Source organism: Peromyscus eremicus, chromosome 7 (genome assembly GCF_949786415.1).
Source record: "Peromyscus eremicus chromosome 7, PerEre_H2_v1, whole genome shotgun sequence".
NCBI lineage: Eukaryota > Metazoa > Chordata > Mammalia > Rodentia > Cricetidae > Peromyscus > Peromyscus eremicus.
In genome coordinates, this window is record NC_081422.1 from 81,336,253 (window position 1) to 81,360,443 (window position 24,191).

The following is a 24,191-nucleotide window of genomic DNA, read 5'->3' on the forward strand; positions in this document are numbered from 1 at the left end:
CATACTTAAAAGTAGCTCTCAACTGGGCTATATTAGCACATAGAGTGTTTACTGAACAGAAATCTGTAACCGTTTCGGTAAATTTGGAGTTATTAATTCATAAATGGGAATATTCAATACATTGAAAATGTTTTGAGCAAAATATTTTTCCCCCAAGGCATAGAAACCTAAAATAATGATTAATTATTGCTAAATATTGTTTCCTGATGATTAAAGTGTTTTAAACAACATTTAAAAATATCCCCAAAGCCTGGGCCTTAAAGATGGGACCCATTGAAGAGAGCACTTTCTAATAAGTCCATGCTGGCATGTCTAACAAGACACACTTCCTTTTGTTGTTTGGAATGATATTATTTAAGGACACTTGATCAGGAACCTTTTAAAAGGTCATTAAGGACATCACATGGCAAGTTTTCAAATCAAGCAAATATAGGTTCAGATCCATAAGGGAAAATAATTGTTTTCTTTTCATCTATTTGGATTAGATTGAAATCATCCCCAGTCCCATGAAACTGTAACTAATACTGTATTACTTTCAGATACACATCTTTAGAAGAAATAATTCAAGGAGACTTTTGAGTGCATGTGTCTATAATATTGGTTGACTCCACCAGCCTTTGGCTCTGATATCCAGACCTTTACATAGTATTTAAAATTCATCTTTTAAAATACGTCGCTCACTGGGTAGAAATGAGAGCTGAGCAGAGATTTATCCATAAAGAAAGCAGAGGCCCTGAGAATCAAAATCTGTCTGAAGCTTTCTAAAACTATAACAAACGTTCACCTCTGCATAAGGATACCGTGCAGGACTTTTGTTTTGTTCATATCATCATTTATTTGCCAGGAGTCTCCAATGATCTTGTATTAGTTTTACAAGAGTATATTCTCAGTACTTCTTTTTTTTTTTTTTTTTTGTTTTTCGAGACAGGGTTTCTCTGTGTAGCTTTGCGCCTTTCCTGGAACTCAGTACTTCTTAAATGTATCCTTAGAATATGGAAAACTGGAAGGAATAAGAGTGTCGTCCCCCACTCCCCAAACCTTGACAAGCAGGTAAACCAGACAAACCGCAAACTTAGGACTTTTCTTGTCCCCTCAGGGAACTGAGCTCATGGTGGCTTTTGGAGAGAGTAGGAAATGTATACTGTCGCCCTGGGACAGACACAGGTGAATGCAGTAAGAAAATAAGCAGCTGAGGGCTTAAGAGAGCAAAGGCAAAATGTAGGGTAGACTTTGCCGAATCCTTTGGGAGAGAGTTGAGAGGGGAGTTTTCTTCTTGCAGGCTCCTCACGACAGGGCTCACAAGGCACCCTCAGGAAAGACGGCCAAGAGTCCTCCTGATGTGTCCATCATGCATGGCACTAGCCTGGAGCAGGGGTAGCATCGCCCCCAGGAGAGCAAAATCATCACCTATATCCTTCTCTGTGAGAGACAAAGCCTTAACATGTGTGTTGGGGAAAACACAGATGCCATTCTCATCCTTAGGGATCTACTAAAAAACCCATTACAGTTAGAAACACACAAGCTGAAAGACAAATAAAATAAATGAAAAATACTCACCACAAACCCCTCTTTTTTTTGTGTGTGGTTTTTTCGAGACAGGGTTTCTCTGTGTAGCTTTGCTCCTTTCCTGGAACTCACTTGGTAGCCCAGGCTGGCCTCGAACTCACAGAGATCCACCTGGCTCTGCCTCCCGAGTGCTGGGATTAAAGGCGTGCGCCACCACCGCCCGGCTCACAAACCCCTCTTAAGCTACGACATAGACACAGTGAAAAAAAAAAAAATCTATGCTTCTATCATGTGGGCCAAGCATCTGGCTAAAAGTGAGATTTTATTATTCTCATTCCTTTTTAGTTTTATGAGACAGAGTCTCACTCTATAGCTCTGTCTGTCCTAGAGCTTCCTATGTAGACCAGGCTGGCCTTGAATTCACAGAAATCCAACTGCCTCTGCCTTCTGTGTGCTAGGCTTACGGGTGTGTGCCACTATATCATTCTAACACTGAAATTTTATCAGACTAGTGAGAAAGCAAGCTCCCCACTACTTAGCAGATGAATGCCAAGAGTGAGCAGTGACAGCAGCATAGCTTTGGAGAGTTCAGGATGTAAACCCCAAGGGTTTTTACACTGCTGGATAGTGTATTATTTGAAGGTAGAGTCTTACTAGTCGGAATCATAGAACAAAGTATAAGTGAAGAGCTTTGACTTGCAAGGACAGCTGTGTAATTTTCACCCCTAAAACGTCTTTCCCACCAGAGTACACACCTGTTTGCTCCCTAAGGTTTGATTTCCTTTCCTTTTGGTTTTTGTCACAATAGTCGATGCTTCCCCAAATTTTAACTAATCCTAGGGTTTAAGGACACACAGCTCCTTTAAAAGGCCCAACTACTTTGTGAGATGAAGAAGCAATTCCAGTTTTGAAAATTAAGATGAAGACCTCACAGGGATTATTAGAGTCTTTGAAAGAGAGAAAGACAATCCTGGATTTTGTGGGAGGGGGGGACTCCTATGATGAAGATTTTAAGACCAAACACACTGGGTGGGCAGGCTGGTGGCGTTTGAGAAAGCAGGATTTAGGAGTAGTTTAGGATAGGTTAGTATTAATTATAGTGGCAGTGGTGGTGCCTAGGAGAGAAAAATGAAGTCATTTGAGACAGGCCTCTGAAGGGGATGTTGGGACCTGGGACCTTTCCTGACTCTGTTTGCTTCTTGGCCACTCTATGAATAAGGCTCTTCCATCACACACTTTTGCCTTGATACATTGCATCACCAAAGTCCCAAAGCAACAGAGTAAAGTGACCATGGACTGAAACCTCTGAAATTGTGTTCCAAGTGAGCACTCCCCCCCTTTATAAGAGGTTTATTTCAGGTATTTTGTCAAAGTAATAGATGGTACACCAACACAGGCAGGAGGGAGGAAGAAGGAGATGGTCTTCAGACACTTCTGTCAGTGTGCCGTCTTCTGGTACTTCTTTCCGAGCTACGTACTTGATGACCATTATAAAAATAAAGAAAAACAAGGCACAGTATAGTAAAGGTGGAAAGGTGAATATGTGCTCAGATAACAAAAGTAAGATTAAGTTTTAGGTTGAATAAAAATGAGAGTAAGATCAAGCTAAAAGAAATGTGCATAAAGTAGAAAATTTTAAAAATAATAAATATTCTTAATAAAGCCTAACAGTAAACAATAAAGATATAAATATAATATGAAATAAAAGATAAAAGGATCAAACCAGTAATATAAACTTAAATTTTAAAAAGCACCGAATCAGTGAAAAATAAAGTATAAAAGTGTCAGGGAGAGGCTGGGGAGATGGCTCAGTGGAGAGAGTGGTTGCTGTGTGAGCATGCAGACTGGAGTTCAGAGTCCCAGAAGCCACATAAGTGCTGAGTGGGCATGGGCCCCACCAGTAATTCCATTATTAAGAGGGTAGAACAAGCTGGCTGTCTAGACTGTCTGTGTCTGCAAGATCTGGGTTCAAGTGAGAGACTCTTTCCAAATGAATAAGCAACTGAAGAAGACTTTTGGCATCAATCTTGGACCTCTACACACATGTAAACACATAAACATGCACACACACCACACAAACACGCGTAAAAAAATCAGGGAGTATGTTTTCAAAATGATGTTAAAATAAGAAGAGGAAAATTATTACCAAAGACATAGATGAAAATACTGTCTTCTAAGCAAAGAACAAGATTGGTCAAGAAAAGAATACAAGACACATTGTACCATAATAGGCAATGACAAGGCTCTGCACCCCAGGCACTGGAGAAATCAGGCCAGCCATGCAGTGCTTACATTCTTAAACAATCCATATCAGTATTTTGCATTTCAACTGCAGCCCTTTCCTGGAATGTTATCCTTTTCCTCTTCCATGATCGCCTGTCTTCACCTTTCCTTAATCAATCAATAAATCAGTATCTGTCTCTCTTGAATATTTTTTGGCTTATTGTTGCAGGGGATATAGTCCATCATGACAGGGAAGACATGGTGGTGGAGCAGAAGGCTGGCCAGTCACACGGCATCCATAAATATGGAACAAAAAGTGAACAGAAAGTAGGGCTGGCTGGGCTACAGAGACTCAAGGCCTGCCACCAGCGGCCCACCACCTCTGGTGAGGCTTTGACTTCTAAATGTTCCACAACCTTCCCAAACAGTGCCCCTATCTTGGGATCAGGTGTTCAAAACTATGAGTCCATGAGATTTCACATTCAAACCACAACACACACTGAGCCATCACTCTAGGTCCTGTTTTTGTTGGTTTTGTTTTTGTTTTGTTGTTTGAAGTAGGGTCTTACTCTAGCCCAGTGCCTGACCTAGAATTCACTGTGCATCCCAGGTTAATCTTGATCTTGAAGTAATCCTCCTGCCTCAGACTCCCAGTTTCTGAGATATCAGGTATCTCATGATAAGCTGCCATGCCTAGGCCTATTCTGTTCATCGTGTTTCATTCACTTTTCACGTTGTAATTGATTGCTACTCCCTCCCCATGTTAAATGTTGTGCTTTCACAGCTTCTAAATGTGCAAACTCCAGACATAATATTCCAGGTGCTTCTCACCAAATCTCTTTACATATGTTAATATTAGCTCTTAGTAAGACTCATGATCTGCATATACTCTTTACAAGTGGGGCATTATTGGAGAGTTGGATAGCTATTCATACAGGCTTTCGCATTAATTGCCTTTGAATTACAACTCCATTACTTACTGCCTTGGTGTTCCTCTTTTTATAAATGGAGATAAAATGAATACCTAATTCGTTACATTGTTTGAGGGGGCAAGTAAAGTGATACATACACAATGTCTGACAAGTCCTTGGACCAAAGTGAACCTTCAGTAGATGAGAGCTGTTCTAGTTAGCTGGGAATTATTTTAGGCTTTGTAGTGGCTGAAGGTTTACACCTTCGAGAGTATATAGAATGTGCAAATGTTTCCTTTTTATTTTAATGTATAAATGATATAAAACAGGAGCCTTTACCACACTTACAGATTAGCACCACTCACCGAACTATCATGATGTAATCCTGGCAAACCACCTGGGTTTGTCAAAATGAATAATCAAGGTGCTTTGTCGTGTGGTTCTGTTGAATTTTTGGTTAGTGGGAATTTGGTAGAGACCTCAGAATATTTTATTGGTGTCTCAGGGCTCCCATTCAATACTGCCTGGCTGTTTGGAGTTTGAGTCAATTCTGTGTAGGATCCACTGACCTGAGAGAATGCTGGGAAGCAGTCTCAGATAATAGAATGCATGGATGGATGTTCTACCTGGCTTCTGTTCTTTGTCAAGAGATGGGTCTGACATTGACATCCTGAAGGTTTATGACACCTGGTTCAATTATCTAGTTAAAATCTTGATGTCATTTGAGCAATATTCTAGAAGACCTGTTGGTGTAGGTGTACGTGTGTGTGTGGTTGGTTGGTTTATTGATTTGTTCTTATAAGCCTAAAATCTACATTCTTCAGCTACAGGACTGGTACTTAACCGTTGTTTTTATCTAATTCTCTATCATTCTATTTTATCATTAAAGACTCAGGAGCCAGATGCTGGGGTGAAAACCTATTATCTCAGAGAGGCAGAGAAAGCAGCAGGCTCCTTTGTCCTCTGCTGTCATCCCAGAAGGAAGCTTTCTCTTACACCATCTCAAACAAAAAACTCATCCAACTGGATATCCCTTCCCTCTATTTCCTGTGTGTCCCTCTCTCCATCCTCTTGACTTCCTCTTACTCTCTATGGCTTTTTCCTGTCAACTGGTTGCTTGCTCCACCTCTCAACCTATGGTTGATTTTATTTAATCCTGTTTACAATATTCAAGCAGAAAGCTGTAGGATTAAAAGTCTGTGTTAGGGATGAGCCACACCACAGCTAAAAGCAGGTTCCTCCCATAAGCAATACAGTCTCGGGGTTCACAGTGTGATCAAATATTCCACAATATTTAACTGAGAGTTTCTTCAACTTTTGACTGTGGACTCCATTGTTGTATCTAGAGAAAGCTCTTCCATTTGGAGCCTGAGGATTTTGTCCAAGCAATGACAGTGCATTCCTAGGAAAGTCAGGCACCACTGAGATGTGACTTTGCCATCTAGAGACTCAGCTTCTTTTTCTGTTTCTGAGGAACTTAATTTTTTTTTATGATTTTTGTTTTTCTTGTTTATTTTTTTTTCACATCCCAACCACAGTTTCCCTCCCCTCCCCTCTCCTCAGTCCCCCCACCTCACTCCATCTACTCCTCCTCCCCTGTTTCTCTCCAGGAAAGGGTGGGCCTCTCATGAATATCAGCCAGCCATGGTATATTAAGTTGCAGTGAGACTAGGCACCTCCTCTCCTATTAAGGCTGGATGAGACAATCTGGTAGGAGGAAATGGTCCCAAAAGCATGCAACAAAGTCAGCCCCTGCCTCACTGTTAGGAATCCCACAAGAAGACCAAGTTACACAACTGTAACACTTATGCAGAGGGCCTAGGTCAGTGCCATGCAGGCTCCCTGGTTGTCAGTTCATTGTCTGTGAGCCCCTCCTCTGAGCCCAGGTTAGTTGAGTCTGTAGGTTTTCTTGTGGTGTCCTTGACCCCACTGGCTCCTACAAGCCTTCTTCCACCTCTTGCGCAGGATTCCCTGAGCTCCCTCTATTGTTGGTGGGTCTCTGCATCTGCTGGGTGAAGCCTCTCTGATGACAGTTGGGCTAGGCACCACTCTATGAGTATAAAAGAATATCAATAATAATTATTTCATTGACCTTCTTCTTCTTCTCCTCCTCCTCCTCCTCCTCCTCCTCCTCCTCCTCCTCCTCCTTCTCCTCTTCCTCCTCTTCCTTCTTCTTTGCCAGTTATGTTTGCTTCTATCCTGCCTCTGGGTCCTGGCCCTCAGGTGTGAGGTCCTTTTCAGGGTATGGGTCTCAAGCTGGGCCAGTCATTGGTTGGTCACTCCCACAATTTCTGTGCCATCTTTATTCCAGCACATCTTGTAGGCAGGACAAATTGTAGGTCAAAGGTTTTGTGCCTGGATTGGTGTCTCAGCCCCTCCACTGGAAGACTTGTCTGGTTACAGGAGATGGCCAGTTCACACTCCATATTCCTCATTGCTACAAGTCTTAGCTAGGGTCACCCTCATAGATTACTGACCATTATACTAGGTTTATAGTTCATCCCAGAGATGCCCCAAGCTTCCATTTGTCTCTCTCAGTGTTCTCTCCCTCCATCCTTCCCCCACCTGCTCCCTTCTATTCCCATCTGCTAGGTGAACTTAAAAAAGTTGTTGGTATTTCTCAGTAAAAATATACTCCACACTTTAGAATATGCAAAACACTTAGCTAATTCCAGCAATGTCTCTAAGTTTAGAGAGAAGGTGGTTGCTCCTGAACCAATAGATGTATTTCAGAATTAGCAGATTCAGAGAATTACTACTTCTGTTTTTTGGTAATGCAAATGTAATTCCCACTTCATATAGGAGGGAACATGTGTTTTAGAGAGATTAAGCACCTTGTCCAATGTCACATAGCCGGGAATGGGCAGAATCAGGACATCAGCCTCTGCAGGGCTGACTCCAGACCAGCTTTTCTAAGTACTACACTCTTGGCTAGTTATGCATTCATATTTGTATTTCAGTTACATTTTTCTGGTAAACTATGGTGTTCAACTCATTTTAGATTAGCCTTACTTGGTGAGAAGTAATGATACACACAACCAAATGTGCACTATATATTATATAAATATACATAACTTTTGAGAGCATTCTTAACACCATCACTAATGTTACAGCCTGAGTACTGGAAATGTTAGAATGGCCTAATTATTGGCAGTGGTCTTGCAGAGAGGATTTGAGAAAAAAAATCCCTGTGCCTTGTCAAAAAACACATTGGCAGGGCAGGAACAGGAAAACCTTGCCATTAAAGTTTCAATTTGCAAGGCCAGAAAAAAATCTCTGCTGCTGTGGAATTCATAAAGCAACAGAGCAGTTGTGTTATGATCTTAACAAGATGTAGGAGCAGCAAAATAAGCTAAATCAAGGATGACCAAGTCTACATACTAGTGGCCAGTAGGAAAGCACAAATGAGAGAGTGACTGTAGAAAAGGCACTTGGAAATGTGAACCAGACAGTTCATTTTGTGACTGTTAATGTTAGAAACTAATTAATAAGACAGGGAAAAATTTAATCTGCATATACACTCTATTCCCAATATTCGTAAAATGAATTATGAGATGAGCTGTAGAGATAAAAATTGATTGGACAGTAATGTAATTAATTAAAACCAACCAACCAACCACTGCCAACAACAACTACAAAAAAATCTGAGGTATCTTTCATGTCTGGATAGGAGATAGGGATAATGTGGATGTCTCATCTATTGAGATTTAAATACTTAATTATGAATATGGGACATGATCAAGTCACCTAAGTAATAAGACATGGAAAAATCTAATCAGCATACTAGGCCTATTTCCAAGTGTCAAGTGACTGTTCTATATGACCTTTGTTACAATCCCTGCCATTATATCACCAGCACGTCTTTATAACACCTTAAAAAGCCTGCCTGTTTCCAAGAGTGGTATTATAAATATGTTTCTTTATCCCACTCTCATTATAACAAGAAGAGGTCAATGGTCTAAAGGGTAGTTTCATATAATAAGAGGGATAAAAACTAAAATCAATAAATCTCCAGATCATAAATGTTGCTATAGTCTGGCAAGGTTGAGAAAATTATGAGCCAAGCCTCACGATGTCTGGGTATTGTAGCTTGTAAATTTCTACCTACATATGTTATGTGGGTATGCATAATGTGTCTGCTGGACCCTTTATAGAACTTGCTCACAAACGTGATGAAATTTTGTTTGGTATTAGTTCTAAGGTTAGTGGGAAAATATTAATAGAGTATCTCAGCTTATAAAACAATGATGTGTTCTTATTTTACTGATGAAAACGTGTCTAATATTATAAAGTCACATTTTTCCTTTGGCTTCATGACTTTAACCAGGAAACTCAAATAGGAAGTCATTTGTTTACATCGCTCAGTAAATTAGGAACATGGGATACATTGGCAAAGCTTTTGTCTGTGCTTGTGTGTTCATACTGAATAGTGATAATTCTAATGCTTCCACCAAAGCAAGAGAGATCATCAGGGATGTAACGAATACTCCATGGAAGACATCAAACAGGTAGTAAATTATTGATTGAGGAGTCCAACATGAACTTTTTGCCAGTGGTACTTAGAATTAAATACACAGATGCTAAAAACAGATTGTGCACATTCAATTCCTCCCTCTGTCATATCAGAGCTATATGGTCATGGTCCAGATTCCTAACCTCTCTGGGTTATTTGTTTATGGATCATTTCCTTTGCTTCCAATTGGAGATAAGAAAAGATCCTACGAAGGAAGCTCTTGTGAAGATCAAATACTTTTGGGGGGAAATAGATAGATAATGAACACAACTTAATACTATCTTCCATATGTAGAAACCTTTTAGTGACTCTAAAAATAAACAAACAAACAAACAAACAAAAAACCAAAAAAAAAAAATGAGTGCCAAGTGTGTGGTCTGAATTTTAAGGAGGTAAAGACAATTAGTGGTAGAAGGGATCTCGCAAACTCACTATCAGCATATAATATACACTAGGTGTCTTTCTTGGTGTGAAGTCTACATTAGAAACCAAATAGATGAATAGATGAATATATATTCAATGTATTGGGTAGTAAGTTCTATATAAGAAATATTAAACAGATTAAGGGGTGAACAATGACGCTGAAGATGCGTCGACTTAGGTAAAGAGAAAACTTACAGGATCAGAATTCCTATTAAATCAGTCAAGCTTCTGCATTTGTTATATACTCCCCCGTCAAGCCTCCTGCCATTTCAACAATAGTAATGCAGTGGGAAATGGCACAGAAAAACAAGAAAGAAAATAATGGAAACTGAGACAGAGAGCCAAGTTAAAACACACACACACACACACACACACACACACACACACACACACACATTCTCCTTCACTCAGTATTTTTGATACTAGAGTTGGGAAAGGGAGAAAGAGCAACACAAAGCTTTATGGACCAGTGTGGAAGTGTAGTAGACAAACACTGCTGTTCAGAGTTCAGCTGGCTGGTCAACTCGCTGTGTGGAATTTGGCTGGATGATCAACCTACTTTTCAGAACTCATTTAAAAATTAGAAACATCAGTCCCCACCCAATTGCTGTTGACAGGCAGCTTTGAGAGAATCCAGTTCCACTTACTGAGGCTCATGATGAGGGAGTCTTTTGGCTTCACCTTGCTATCAACAGATTAGATACAGCAACTAAGGATTACACTCTAACCTCATAACATAGAAAAGGCTACCCACAGTGAAAGTTAAAGAAAAGCAACAGAAAGCAAAAACAGGCCCTCCTGAAGCAGAGCTATACAAGAGCTTTGAAGGTAGCATTGTCTTTATCTAAAGAGCACATCAACTGATACTCAAATGACTAAGCCTACATTAAAAAAGTAAGGTTAGATGTAGTCAAATTCTTTGCTTCAACAGGTCACTGCATTGAGCAGCAAAGGAAGAAATGCTTCACCAAGGCTTAAAATAGCTCCCCCCCAAAATTTAAATATGCAAGGCTTTGGGGAGCAATGATCCAAAGGCACATTGCAAACACCTGTGATTTAGTGGGTATCTTTGTAAACATTGTAACGTATGTGAAATCTATCATCAAGAAGTTTCTTTTTCCATTTATAACCTTAAACTCACCTACTCTGGCCTCTATCAGACCATGAAGGAAAAGCTTTCTAATTGACAGACCTGTATGGGATAACCCTGAATATTGCAGTTCTTGATATATCGATTTTAGAAGATGAAAGGTGTGGGGGCTAAGACAGGAGCAGTGCAGCCAGAATAAGCCAGCTTTTCTTGGATTTGTTGGCATTGTCTACTAGATGATGGCCCCAGAATTTATAGACAGTAACCCTACCATTCTTCTAAGGCCACCAAATGTGATACTTTTGAAGATATACATGCCTGTGAATCTTATAACTAGAAAGAATCCTCTATTATCATGTAAGAGTCCAAAAAATTGGAAGATTCACAGGAACTTCCAACATAATTATTTTGATGGACTTTTACTGACATAATGTTATAGGAATCTTCCCCTCTCCCACAAATATATAAGAATATTACCTTCTACCTGGTTGTTGGCATGTCCGGTAGGAAATCGTTTCCAAGGAATGTGGCTGAAGGTACAAAACTGTTTTTTTTTTTTTGTTTTTTTTTGTTTTTTTTTTTTGTGAAATCTAAACCTCAGGCACTAAGACAGAGTGAATATCAGAAATAACAAGGCCACAGCACAACTAGTCCACAGGGGCATGTGCTGCTAGAACACACCTGACCCACATGAACACTGGGCAGCAGGGTATTTATTACAAAGAACCTGGTATCAGAAGGCAGGAGGGTGGCTCACAAGTTGAACATGCATGGCTTGGGGGTCGAGAAACAGAGGGGACCCCGATGCAGGCACAGTTCAGATTCTCTCTGTAGAAATCATTGAGCAGATTAAAATTGGGTAAGAGTTGAAAGACAAGCAGAAGTTACAGGTCAAAGCTTTTGGGCTCGTCTTTGTTTTCTGAGCAGCCAAATTTCTTATTTCCCTGCCTGTCATGTACATTTCTGGGCTCTGGTTCTTCCCCCCCCCCTCCGATTTTCCTCTGGTGGTGGGGGGACAAAACTTTTTCTGTGAGCCAGTGTTGGCAAGTGGGAGTGGGCAGACAACATCACATGGGGACCTTTCAGAAGATTATCCATTTTCATAAATTATTCTCAAATTGCTCTCTCCATTTGAAAGAGTAAAGAGTCTCCTGAGAGTGTATTTGATCATCAAAACATTTTTTTCCATGATGCTTTGTGTTTAGAATGAATAAAAGTAGATGGGAAATTGATTAAGGCTGACAGTTCACTGTGAACTCCAGTGTATTGCAAACTGAGCTGGCAAAATTTTTCCTTACCAGGAAAGAGATGGGACAGGGGAATTAACCTATCATGTCACTTCTCAAAGGCGGCTCCCACAGGAGGGGCTTTGTCAGAACGTGTTTGTTATGATCCCTGTGCCCTTTGATGATTTTCATTTTTAGCTTTGGGCTTCAGGACCATATACAAGATATAGCTTTACTCTATGACATCTGCCATGGGGCGGGGAGGGGGGAGGGGGCTTCAAAACCACAAAGCAAAGCCCATTTAATGATTTAAAGTTCACAGCCTTATCAACAGCAGCAACTGTTCACCATCAGGGTCAACATGCCGTCGCCACATGCTATGGACGTGGCAGTGAGTTGATGATTACTGCGTTTGCAGGGTACCGTCACCAAAGATCTGTTTGCAAGCACTAATTAATGAATTCTCTCTGGACCCGTGTGGAGAAACGCTGGAGCACTTTAGTTGGTCGGTTTTACAGGCAGGCAGAAATGACTGCTAACTTTCTCCACTCACCACCCTCGTCATGTCATCTTTCAACTCTCTCCATGGCCTCTGCTTCATGTGCTTCCTGACGCTAAGGGCATTCAATGTCAATAGAAAGAAAAGGAAAAAAGAAAAAAAAAAGAAAAAGGAAAAAACAAACCCACACGCAACATAACGTTAGGGATGCAGCATTTCCAAAATGCTATTGGTCCAGTGAAATATTTCTGTGTGGAGATTTGTCAAGTGAGCCCGGGAGTAAAAGCAGGAAAAGCTCTCCTGTTTCCTCCTTAGAGATCCCATAACCCTCTACCGTGTTAAAGGCTGTGGGTAGCTACAGTCTGTATCTCTATTTGGGCGATACAGGATTTCAGGAAAAGCACAGGAGGAGATGAATGTCTGAAATGCCAGGGACTTGCAAGGGAAACTCAGAGTTCAAGGCCATCCACCAGTCTCCTCAAATTTGTGAAGAGTAAGTAGCTCTTTGGAAACCATGAGAGCCTGGCTTATTAGGGAGATTTGAAGTGTGCATTTTGGATCCTGATAACTAAAGTGTCTTGGTCAGTGCTCTACTTGGTCAGTGAAGAGAATCCACGACCACGGCAACTCTTATAAAGGAAGGTATTTAAATGGGGCTCGCTTACAGTTCAGAGGTTTAGTCCATTATTGTCATGATGGGAAGCATGGTGGCATGCAGGAAGACATGGGGCTAGAGAGTAGCTGAGAGTTCTACATCTGGATCCACAAGGAGTAGGAAGAGAGCGACACTGGGCCTGGCTTGAGCATTTGAAACCCCAAAGCCCACCCCCAGGGACGCACTTCCTCCAACAAGGCCACACCTCCTAATCTTTCTCAAGTAGTGCCACACTCTATGAGCCTATGGGGGCCATTATTTTTCAAACCACCACACTAAGAAACAAAGACTCCAAGTAAGTCATTTATTCTCTCCGGTTTCTTTTCCTTCTTCTGTTTAAATCAGGTTTTATTCTTACTGCTACAAGAGTTTTCGTTGTTTGTTTGTTTTGTTTCCCTGAAAGACACTGAAAGTGTCATTTTTGTCAGAGTACGGTATGAACTGTAGTGTCACATGGAAGCAGATGGACCCCTCGTGAACTAAAACAAAAAGAACTTCTCAAAAAGAACAATTAATAAAGCTCTGTAAGATTCAAAAGCAAAGGCATGCTGGGAGAGTACAGAACTGGAGTCTCAGGAAGTCATCCTGTCAGTCCAGACTGGTCTTCCTTGTCGGCAGTCCTGGAGTGTCACTTCTGTCTCTTTCCAGGAACATATTAAATGAACAGGTCTCTCTAAACAGAGATGGTTACCTGCATAAGGCATGCCCTAAGGGTTTACACAGAGGCCTCCAAGCCTGGCAGCGGTGTTGGCGAAGGAGTGCTGTCTCCTGGCAGCACCAGGGAGGGAGGCCTATCATCATTAGCTCTTGGGATCTGAGAAATCAGAAAGTAAGGATTTTGCTTTAACTGAAATGGTTGGGAGCTAGGGGCCCCCTGTGATTTACCGGGAATACATTCGTTCTTGAGGCTGAGTCATACCCTGGAAGCAGCAGCAGCCTCTTCCCTGAATGTGCACCACTGTCTTCCCTGAATGTGTTCCACTGTAACCCTTCCCTTCTATAGTCTCCAAAGTGAGCAGTCTTTGCCGATCTCTGGTTGCCTGCTTTTGCATATAAATCCCTGTAACTGACTCTCAGGCTCATTCTCACTGTGGTCTAGGAAAGAGTCAATCTTTCTTAAGGTCCTTTTTCTTTAGTGAACTTCTTTAGCTCTTTCAACATGCTTGGTTTTATAATTAACTCTTCCTCCCTTTCTTACTGCCGATAACTTTGTGGGGATGGGGCTTTACTGTAACCTCTATGCATCATCCAGGCATAAACATACTTGCTGTGTTTGGAAGAAAATGACAGAGAGACCTCTATGACTCATAGTTTTTGACTTGTCTTGTGTTTAAAGCTCATAATACTTGCAAAGGGCTTTGCTACAAGCATTTCACATCACACTAATAAATGCCAAACTCAAAAATTAGAAAACAAAACCACAAAAAGGTAAACAAGATCTACCAGCAGGGAGTTAAAGGTTAAAGGCATACCTTTTTGGTCCAGCCATGTTGAACAATTATCAAAGAGAATGGAAATAAATAGAGAATTTCCTGTAAAAAAAAAAATCAGTTATTTCATCATTAAACCTTCCTAATGCATTATTTCAAGGAACAAATGAAAACCCCATTAAAAGTGACTTCTAATTTTTAAAAGTTCCTTTTCAAGATTGCTGTTGTGGTTATTAAATTAGTGGTGGCTCATTTAAGGCTTTCCTGTGAAAAAGCATAAATACTGCAACGTATCTAAACTGTGGATAGTACCTGGAAGTGGTCGATGGTAAGAGAAGTCAGTCTACATTAGACCATTCCACTGTTGGACAGCAGGACCACCAGAGCCCCATGCACTGTCAATTGGGATATCAAATTGATGCTGAGGCCGGGTTGGTCTTTCTGGTAAACTTTTAAGAGCGGGGTGAAAGCAAATGAGCTATGTTGTGTGTGGGCAGCCTTGTTATTGGAGTGTGATGAATGTAGCTATTAAACATTCAGGTAAAAAATGATTTGCTGCCTCCAGTGCCACAGGGAGCAACTTTCTCTCTGTCCTTACCCAGTCAAGTGATACAAAGCAAACTTGGCTGCTGAATAATTCCATGTAATTGTTCCCTGGAGGACCAAAATGTAGAGGAAGGAGGTCTTTTGTGTACAAGTGCCCATTTAAGGCAATACAATGGAAAATGAATCCATCTGTGGGTGGATGCTTACCTGCAATTATCTTTAGTTGAAATTTCCAAATGTTGAACATAATGAAAATTCCCTGGATAGAAAAACGTCCCTGGTTAGCTTCAGTAGCTACTCGTTACTTTGTAAATGGCCTTGCCAGGCAGCCTGAGCAAAAGGAAACTTCTTCTATGAAAATATTACCTGCAATGCACAGGGGTAGGTTGGCTGGTCTATGGCTGGCAGTAATTCCTCCAAAGGGTCTTGTGATTTTTTTTAGGGAGGGAGTTTTACTTCCTCACCTGTCTAAGCCCTTTGTAGGCTGTGTTAGATTAGGTGGGACCTTCTATGTCAATCTCCCAAACTGGAATTAATTGGCGAGCGAGACAGTTCCAGGTGGACAATTAGGATTTTCTTTCTCAGGAGAGGTGTTAAATATTTCACACCACACATTACATATATATCATGCTTTACAACCCCTCATTAGCCCACACAATAAGCCAGGGGACAGCTCCAAGCCCTTACCCTCATGTGATTGTTGAGGGGAGCTAAATATGAAAAATGTTACCCTTGCTATACTTTGTGAGGCAGGTAGGAGCAGACTTGGGGAGCAAATTCTAAAAGCATGAAGTAACCAGTTAAATGCTCACAGGGAGCTGATGCTATAGCTTTTCCTTCCAAGCCCTTGGAAAGTGTCCCAGGAGTCTCACATAGTCAGTGCATAGATAGGTCTGCCGGTGACCTTTCCAGGGCAATCCTCATCTTCTGCTGTCTCTGGCCTTGTTCTCCATTGGATGCCAAGGCTCTTTGCTATTCCTAGTTTTGCTGTTAGATTAACCTTGTTGTTGGGAGCTTTGGGGACCCTTTTCTGTCCTACCCTCCATGCTCTCTTTTTGGCATATTGTGTCATCAACTGTAATTATCCTTCTTCTGAGTGATTGCAACCCCAAATCTACTTCCTCCATGTCTCAGAACTCATGCGTGGATTGGGAGGACCAACTCCCACATCTGTAGCTCTCTTTGGCAGATGCCTTATTTTAGATCAATTTCTCTCACCTGGTTATCTTTAACATTTTAAAAACTAGATGGGCACTTCAAATAAAATACCCCCCCTCAAAACACACACACACACACACACACACACACATACACACACACACACACACACACACACACACACACACACCAGCTAAGTGTATGCTGAAACAATGCCTATATTTTGTAAGACTGTGCAGTGGAACTGTTTAAATTACTGTAATGGAGATAGAGAAACATGGAGATGTTGGGGCTGGAGAGATGGCTCAGCAGGAAAGAGTACTGGCTGCTCTTGCAGAGGACCTGGGTTCAGTTCCTGGCACCCACAGGGCGGTTGTTTGACACCAGTTCTAGGAGATCTGGTGCCCCCTTCTGGTCTCTTTAGGCACTGCATGCAGTGGTGCACGTGCATACCCGTAGAACAAAGGAAAATATGAAAACTGGTGTTATTAAACTGTGATGGGACAGAATGCAGACTGCTGTAGTTGTTATGATCTGTTACTCACATGCCTATGAAGATGTGGAATACATGAAATGAAAGTGTAGGTGATGCCAGTGGTGAGATTACTGGAACTTCTAATAGAAAACATTTCTGTAAAGTTATCACACCCATTTTATAATAATTTTCAACTTTGATCCAGCCTCTCACTTGTTTCTCCTTCCTGAGGTATTTGTGTCTGCAACAGCACAACTTTCTCAGGCTTGAGGCTGATATCTATAAATTCTATCTCTGAGCAAAAAAAAAAAAATGATCAAGATATAAGATGAGTGCTATTAAGGAAAGCTTATTTTAATCTAAGATAGTCTTTCTAATCAGTTTTCATTATTTTAATAATTCAGGCTTTAAATGCATTTGCCAAATTTAAAAGTGGCTTAAATTACAAAGAAAATTTGTGTCTCCTCATGTCTTTCTTTCTCCAACACGGAGACCGCAGTCTCCACTGAATGCCTGGAAAGCAGGCAGGGGCCACTCTGAGTAGCGAGATTCTGTAGAAGTCTTTTTTTTTTTTTTTAAATGCTTTATCTTTACTGTCTCTGTTACATCGGTCATCTTTAAAAACAACTGTTTAAGTAAGTATCTCACTTCCAGAAAATTATGAGAAAACTTCCTTAGACAGAACTGATGCCCTTCTTTGCTTCCGGGGAAAACGGAACAAGACGCTACAAGACTAATTCCCCTGGTTGTCTTTTCCGGTTGTGTTGTTTCTCTCCTGTCAGCCTTTTCTGAGGTCTAGTTTGGTCTCTGGAAGCATGCAATGCAGGTGAGCCTGGGGTTTGGCCCAGAGTCTCCAGAAGATCACCGCGGGCTGTGGCCATTTTCTACCTTCCCATAGCGTCCTCCAGTTGCTTGTCTCCGGCTCAGGTGCAGGATTCAGGTTTTAGAGAGCGTGAGTCTGACGCAGAGCGTTGGAGCATCCTGCGGCAACTCTGTGAGCTGAAGCTAGGAGGAAAAAAACAAAACCCAAACAGGTTTCAGCCCTGGATCCTGGCTTACTGTTGACTCAGGCAGCAGTGGTTGGTGCCCTACGGCCAGACTCTCATTGCCAGCTAACCCTGCCCCAAGCTGAGAACGGAACGGTTCAGTATCGCTCACAGGTTATTAAAGATTCTGCTTGCTTTACAACGGTCTGTTAACAGCTCTAATGTCTTTAACATGTGCAGCCTATTGACTTTTAAGTAACATTTTATTGAAGTAACTGCCGTGCTTATTAGCCCGTAAGATTTACGCTTCATTTTCAGTCCTGGATCTGAAGGAGGGAGCCTGCTTCCCTGAAATGGTGAGGACTAAGATAAGAGATGCTGAGCATTGATGGGAGCATATGCGGCGCAGTAAGGAGGATTAGGGAAGAAAAGAAACAGGTCTCCTAGGATTTGAGGTGAGCTGAGAGGTCTTGGGGTAACAGTCACGTCTTCATTTAATGGGGCTGAAATTTGGAAGAAAAAAATACTTGCAGATGCGGCCCGCGAGAATGGCTTAGGCTGTAATTGTGTGGTTTTGGCTCTTAGAGTGTTAGGTTGGATGATTAATTTCAACAAGTGCTAAATTTCATACACATGAACACACAGCCACCAGGACCAGTGATCTGCTACCTAGGCATTTTTGGGGAAAAAAAATCAGAATTACCCATGTGTCTTCACTCTTGTTAGTCCCTAAAATCGTGAAGAACAATGCTACTGTGAGTGCACATTACTATGTACAAAATAAGTCCATGAGCAAAATAACACCTTCACAAAAACATAGTCACAACAAGCAGGTGGGACTGACCTGGCCCTGAGAGCCTGATTTGTCATACAATGAACTATGGGATATAAAAGGTATCTTTAGGTTACCTAAAGTAAGATGTATGGTAAATGTATTAGAAATATGTAAATAGCCAGATGTCATAAGCAGTTTCATTTTTTTTATTGATTGCTGAAGAAACAGCTATGTACAGATGTGAGTTTATTTAATAGCAGAACTGCTGTCCACACAACTGCATATGTGTAGTCTCAGTGTGAAGAGGGAGGAAATGAGACCCTGCAACCAACATCTCTACCAAAGAATGGACAGTAAGAAACAATCTCTAAGAGAAGATGTGGATAGGGCATTTACCTCTACCCAATTTCAATGAATCTAGTAACTCATGGAAAACTGTGTGTCTCCTTTTATTTTTCAAGTAGTGGCTCAGAACCCGGCTAAAAATCTTGAGCACAGGGCATGGGTTTCTCATCACTGTCCCCAACAAGAGATAAAGCCCTCTGGGATATTTATGAAAAAAAAAAAAAAAAGACAAGAAAGGAAAAAAGGAAGAGAATAAAAAAGCGGATGACTGATAGCAAACCATGGCTGGACCTGGGATGGTACCATTTCTTTTGCTTTTGAGAACGTATCTGTCTCCTCATTTTTGAAAAACCCCATCAACCCATGCTGAAACTGATGCTAGAGAACTGTCTATCACAGCCTCAGGCTCAAATTACCAGCATTTCAGACCAACAGAGCATTTGAGAAATGTACGAATATATTCACAACAGGAGGAAAGTGCCAACAGAAACACATCCTGAACTGGTTCCCAAACAGGATGACAGAAAAAAAAAAAAAATGGAAGAGACCACACGCAACTCAGCCACACTGCACGGGAGCCCCCTCGAAAGACAGTTGTTTTGTTTTTCCCCACCTATCAGCAGGCCGGGAGTGCTTCACTTGAGCAGTGGACTGCTCCTGCCATTTAATTAAAGTTTGCACTTAGCTCAGCAACTCAGACTCTGCGCAGCTAGGGTGTATGTCTCTGCCAAGGAGTTCTGTCTCCAAGGGACATTTCCTTTAAGAAAAAAAAAAAATGGGGTTGGTGGTGGCAGTAGTACAAGTGTGCCCGAGTTCTGAAATCACGAACCAGTGTATATATCATGAGTGCATACGTTGCACATACAGCCCTCAAAGTGTTTTAATTTTTAATTTTAGGCCAGCTTTTTTTTCAAAATTGTGCAAATATTATTTAAGATAACAAAACCGTGAAGCAAAGCTCAGATAGCCTCTCTATTGCAAAAGCCTGGAAAGTCAATACAGATTTAATAAAATTAGTCTCTCTAGCCTGCTGGTTTCTGGAAATAGAATCTTTAAAAAAAAAAAAAAAAGATTGTTCAACCACTGAGGCTGACATCAACTGAATTTTTTTTCTTAAATATTCAAATTATATTCTCTGAAAAGCCTTGATACTAACCAGAGCAAGCAAGGCAAAGTGCTCCTTAAAAATGTAAAATAGAGTCCTGAATCTAGTTGGCTTGCCTGCAATCTAAGTATCCAAGTGTTATAGTTTAAAAAGAAAAAAAAAAAAAAAAAAAACAACTAAGTATCTGAACACATGTGTGGCATTTTATTTAACTGATTAATTTGAGATCTGTGCCATGTACAAACAATTGATAAAAGGCTAAAAATGGTTGGTGATTATAAATTTCCAACATTTTAGAACCTCTATCAGAATTTTTTTCAACTTTTGTTAACGTTTAGAGTCCAACACCTTTAATAAAATCAAGGTGACAGACCATGAAAACATTTACTTCAGAATTACAGGCAAATCTGATACTTTTGTTGAAAGACGCCCTGGGGCACGGGTGCAGGCGTTCCTCAGGAGGACGGCAGAGATGTGCAGGACCCTGGGAGAACCTGTGGGTCCTGGGAGGGTTGCAGGACTTTGATATTCCAACCAGCCCAAATGAGAGGTGCTGAAGAGCAAAGGGATGCAGACCGTGGGAAGGAGAGTTATCTACAGGCGAATTTACTTTCCTATTAGTTAGATTTGCTTTCTGATTTTAAGTAAAATGTGGCTCCGAAAATTAGTGCCTGTGCAATGAAGTTATTTAGCACCCAAGCTCGCAACTCATTTCATCCACCCCAGAGCCAGACCCTGAATGCCAACCGGCATGTTCACAAGCTAACTTAAGCACGGATTTTCAATAACGTCACCCTTTCAGGCCTCCAAATAGTGTATTTTATAAAAACAACAGGAAGTAGATTTGCAACTCCCTGGACAGGAATAAATGAATGATAAAACTTACATCATTTCTAGCACTTGATAGACTCCTGTTTAGCGATGACCAGGTTATCTCAGAACAGCATGGTTCTGCTCCATGTCCATGGTCATGTTCTCCCACGCTTTCACTGGCTAAAAGTTAGATTTTCAAAAGTTCAGAGCATTATTGCAAATGATTTTTTGTAAGTGGTGATTATTTCAGAATGTATTCTTTTTTATTTATTTCTTGCCGTGTTGCTTTCTGGCGAAGTTTTTATAAGTAATAAGGGCTTAAAAATATTTCTGCTCAGGGGTTTGAGACTACAAAATATTTGGACACTTCTCAAAGCGTGGTTATTTGAGAGAGGGGAATTGAGGTTTGATGTTTCGAAAGTTAAAATGATTGCTCGAAGAAAAATACACTCCCAGAAAAAGTTCAAAGACTCTGTATTGCTGTATCAAGTTAGTCTAAAAAAGGATGGAAACATTTGTTCCCACAGGGCCAGAAATACTTTTTTTTTTTTGTATTACGGCAAAATTTAGTAAAATTGCATAATAAAGGCTGAAGTTGAAAATAAATGAATTATATGCAAATAGGAACATCATTTAAAAGAAGACATGAAAGCAGAAGTGAGGCTAGTAGGGAAGGGGAAGGGATTAACAGGACTGTGAGGAGGGTAAGAGCCAGTAATGGGGTGAATGCAACCGAAATACATTATGTATATGTGTGAAAATGTCATAATGAAACCTATCATGTACAATGAATACATGCTGCAGAAACATTTAAAAACATAACGAAATGAAAATGTTCAGCAATGACTTCTTTTAGACTTTAAATAATAATCAAAATATCATAGCTCGTTCCTTATTTGCAGTCTGTACGAACGCATACAAAGTCATAAAGAAATGAGTACCTCTGTATTTATGTGGACTTTCTTTTCTCCCTTTCTACTCATACCTTTGGTAGCACTTCCTGTCATTCTAATGGGAAATTGGCTCTCCATTATTCAGATATTATATGTACAATTTGAAGTTTTAATGTAAGGCGATAGCATATTAGAACAATCCCATCTTAGACGAGAACTTCTACGTATTATTATTGTCAACCAAAGTCTAGGAGAATCTGGAAAATTGCAAGGAAATAATTAGCTCTCTACAAACCACTTTGTCTGTTTGTGTTGCTATTTACAGTTATGATCAGTGCTTTAGTTGCATAGAAATTATTCTTTATCCTATAATTTACATCTTATCTTAAAATGCATTTGTGTGTATGTGTGTCAATGTGAAACATTGTTCACTGTATGTGATGGGGAAAGTTGTTAGATTTATTTTAAAGTTCTTCAGATCTGTTGGTTTTGAATTCACCACAGAGGAGAATGATTCAGAGTATTAGAATAACTCATAAATTCCTTACAAGCCACCAGAATCTTGACAGTTTCTTTACAAACAAGTCTATTCACACTGTTAGATTTTGTAAGGCAGTTGCAAGAGTCTCTCTAGAGACAGAGCTTATAAAGACCTAGTAACTGTATGTGCTTGGTTGTTTCAACAGTTCTCAAGTTAGAAAAGACACTGGAGGGCCGGGGAGATGGCTCAATTGGTAAAGAGCTTGCTAGGTGAGCACAAGGTTCAATCTCTAGAACCCGTCAAAAAGCTGGGCATGGTCGTGTGCACTAATAATGCCAGTGGTAAGAAGGTTGAGAAAGCAGATCTCTGGAGCTCATCCAGCAGCCAGCCTACCGCATCAAGTTCAGGCCAAGTGAAAGATCTACTGAAGAAAGCAAGGTGGGCAGTGCCTGAGGAACAGCACTCAGGGTTTACCACCTGCGTCCATACACACAGGCACACCACGCACGAACACACACACAGACACCCCACCCCCCCCAAGAAATGCACTAAAAATCAATAGGAAGACTTTGTGGGTGGTTCCATCCCTGGGTTCTATAAGAAAGCTGGCTGAGCAGCCAGGAGGAAGCTAGCTGGTAAGCAGCACTTCTCCACGGCCTCTGCATCAGCTCCTGCCTCCAGGATCCTGCCCTGCTTGAGTTCCTGTCCTGACTTCCTCTAGTAAAGGACTATGATTTGGAAGTATCATCCAAATAAACCTTTTCCTCCCTAACTTGCATTTGAGTCGTGGCGTTTTGTTGCAGCAATAGTAATCCTAACTAAGACATATTTTTACTAGTCAAAGCACCATAATAGTGTCTTTCACAAGACGGCTCAGTATATTGCCTAGAGGAATCCATGTTTTCTGGGCTGATCCATCCAAAGCATTGGCAACCTCTTCTTTCAGTTATTTTCTCCCTACACTGATTTCCACACTGACCTTCTCCATAAATTTTTGGGTTTCTTTAACAATGAAACACCAGAAAGAAATCTGGGGAGGAAACTTGGTGTTGTGCCACCTGCCTGGGGAAGCCAGCCTCTGTCACCACCATCCTGCATGGAAAGACTAGTCCCTGCTAGCATGCTGGCTAACATTCAAAGCACTTATTATTTTTACCCGATGTGCCTGTTAAGAGTTGTCAATCGCAAGTCTTCAAGAGTTCCCGTTAGTGATCCCTCTGTTGCCATAGCTTCACTTTCTCCTGTAGACCACGATCCTAGAAACCAAGCCGAGGCTTTATTATAGCTGAGCCTACATGACTGGTACAGCAGAGCAGGGCGCCCATCATAGGATTACTCACTCTCAAATGAAGCCTTAGATCAATGGAGTGACTTTAAATCCATAGAAATTAGCTCAGTTTTGAGCCGTGTTTTGGGGTAACAGAATGGTGGGTCTCGTGTCTTGAAATCATTCATCATAGCAGCCCCCTTACAGCAGCCTACACTCAGGACTGATCCTAGATCCACAGAAGACTCTGGTTCTTAGCTTCCATACACACATCCACAGCTTAACAATTTCATAGGATAAACCAGAATTAGGAAGACTTTAAAGCTTGCTTGGGAGAAGGGGTTGTGTATCCTGGGAAACTTAACTCTTGGTTAGGAGAGAAGTGTATGACCATGGCCAGTCCAAAATTTCCACCCTCAGGAAGATGGACTTCTTTTTCTAAAGATCAGCAGATAAAAACATGTGAAATCATTCCGTTTATATTCACATAGATGGTGAAATTATATTTTAAAAAGGAAATAAATATCACAGAGGTCAAGGTGGGAAGGGAAGGTATAATGAAGGGGCAGTGGGGACTTCTGAATTATAGCTGGGTTGAAATTCTTACTCGTGTGTTTATTATTCTTTATACAATAAATGTTTTATAAAAGCTTCATATTTTCTACATTCTGTACTTTGTGAAAATACAGCAGGGTTAAGCTGGAATATGAAGTACTAAGATGTTTCATTTCACACTTTATATTATATTTGCTATATTTTAAAATTTGTGAACATATAGTGATGTTAAGCTGGAATATGAAGTATTAAAAAGATGTCCATTTGTTTCCTACTGTCTTTTATTTTGACAGCGCGTTCATTTGTGTATGAGTGT

The 24,191-nt window shown here is 40.8% G+C and overlaps 1 long non-coding RNA gene across 1 annotated transcript; it reads right to left on the reverse strand.

Moving 5' to 3' along the window:
- Nucleotides 1–13,336: 13,336 nt before the first annotated feature.
- LOC131914429 (uncharacterized) lies at nt 13,337–15,870 on the reverse strand. Its single transcript, XR_009380133.1, has 3 exons — nt 15,230–15,870; nt 14,519–14,578; nt 13,337–13,860 (listed from the first exon to the last, which is right to left on the reverse strand). It is a non-coding gene; the product is annotated as an uncharacterized LOC131914429 (long non-coding RNA).
- Nucleotides 15,871–24,191: the final 8,321 nt, after the last annotated feature.